This window comes from Dendrobium catenatum, unplaced genomic scaffold (assembly GCF_001605985.2).
Source record: "Dendrobium catenatum unplaced genomic scaffold, ASM160598v2 fragScaff_scaffold_1089, whole genome shotgun sequence".
Lineage (NCBI taxonomy): Eukaryota > Viridiplantae > Streptophyta > Magnoliopsida > Asparagales > Orchidaceae > Dendrobium > Dendrobium catenatum.
In genome coordinates this window covers 456,726-458,527 of record NW_021319551.1, presented here as the reverse complement: position 1 = coordinate 458,527, position 1,802 = coordinate 456,726, and the positions used below count along the sequence as shown (strand labels likewise).

Here is a 1,802-nt window from a genome sequence, read left to right as displayed (position 1 = left end):
CTTAAGATCTAATTGACTATACTTAAACATGTTCAACTAGACATGTAGCCTAGCTTAAATCTTACTCATATACCCTCAATATTGATTTGAATGACTTGATTGAGCATTCTAATTATTTGATAACATTGATGTTTTGCTCTTGATGCCTCTTAAATTTATTGACATGAATCATAATTTATTGTATGATATTGTATTTTCGTTACACTTTATATATATAATATTTATTTACATGTTCTAAAAAGTGTCACGCAAAAATTATAATGCATAATGATATAAACTACGTCTATTTGAATGATTCTATGTTTGTACTCATTTGTGTTAAATGAAATTAAGACATTTATAATGCCTAATTCTTTCCATCTTTAACATATTTATTGTGACAACGCACTGTTTTTTTCATACTCCAATTAAATTGATCTCCTTGTGTCTTCCCTAAAAATTAATCTCTTGATCATGATGAATTAAACCTAACATTTTATCATTATAAAATTTTCCAATATATTTTACGAGAATAAATTACGTACGCTATAATGTTAGCTAATGGGATTTACACAAAATAGATCTTGATGCCACAAGCACATCAGCGTAGATGGATAAAAAATTGCATGATCAAAGATGCAAAAACAGTTCTAAGAAAAAAAAATGATCATTTTAAAATTTGAGTAACTTGAAAATGACAATTATGTTTCACCATTTTAAATGTATTAGCTCCTCTCCATGAGAATAGTATTTTTCGTCAATTGGACTACAAAATAACAAAGCCTTGAAAAAACCTAAAATTTTAGGTGATAATTATATAATAACTAGCATACGCTAGGGGCTAACGAAAACAATTAGTACAAAGCTCATACTAAATGACACTAAATGCTTTCTATGGCCGAGATATAAACCCCCCATTGACCCTAGGGGCAACACTAATTGCTATCAAATTCAAATAAATGATTCAATTTGATTCTTTTTTTTTTATCAAATAGATTTATGTTCTTCATCTTTTCAATTCAATTGGATTTGATTTTACACGATTCATTCAAAATAAAATTAAAATATGCAGCTCATTTTTATCTCTTGATTGAGAGATTTGACTATCAATCAAGAAATTTTAGATTCAAGTCTTATATATTTGATATGTGTATGAGTTAGTCCTAATTGACCTAAATGTCCCAAAAAAAAAATTACAATATCGCCACCTCTATAAATTAAGGTATATATAGCTGATAATATGTGTATTAAAATTAATTCCTGATTTTTGTATGGTTAAGGCAAGGAGTGGCCTAAACATAACAAGAAACGAAAATGCACTAAGCAGCGTAAAAGTGCATATGTTTAGTACCACATCTTGCAGAGGAAAGCGTGCGGAAGGGAAACTCAAATATAAGTAAACAAGCGGCCGAATAAACAATTGATCCTTCTAGGTTTATGGGATATGAGGAGTGGTCAAAACTCGCCATGCGAGAAGAGTGCCCGCCCCGTTTTTTGTTACGACAGAAGGGGCACTCTATTATTTACCTATCTGATCCCTAATTAAAGGCTATTACAATTAGGTTAGCCGTTTTAATAGTAACAGGCAAGTGAGTTTTGTACGCGTGCTGTGGTATTTATTAAGCTATTTCTCTTTGGATTAATTACCTAAAAGTTGCTTTTTTTTTATTCCATAATTGATAATATTACTCGTTTTACTTTTTTTTCTTTCTTCTTGTGTTAAAGTGATTTAAAAGACTTTTGATTAAAAGATTTATATCATCAAAAAGTTATTTTGATTGGACATAAAATAAAATTTGGGATATGAACTCTGATTTTAACAA

At 29.2% G+C, this 1,802-nt stretch overlaps 1 non-coding gene across 1 annotated transcript; it reads left to right on the top strand.

Annotated features, from left to right (window-relative positions):
* Window positions 1-1,418: 1,418 nt before the first annotated feature.
* On the top strand, window positions 1,419-1,518 carry LOC114580550. The gene has a single exon (XR_003701997.1). It is a non-coding gene; the product is annotated as a small nucleolar RNA Z279/snoR105/snoR108 (small nucleolar RNA).
* Window positions 1,519-1,802: the final 284 nt, after the last annotated feature.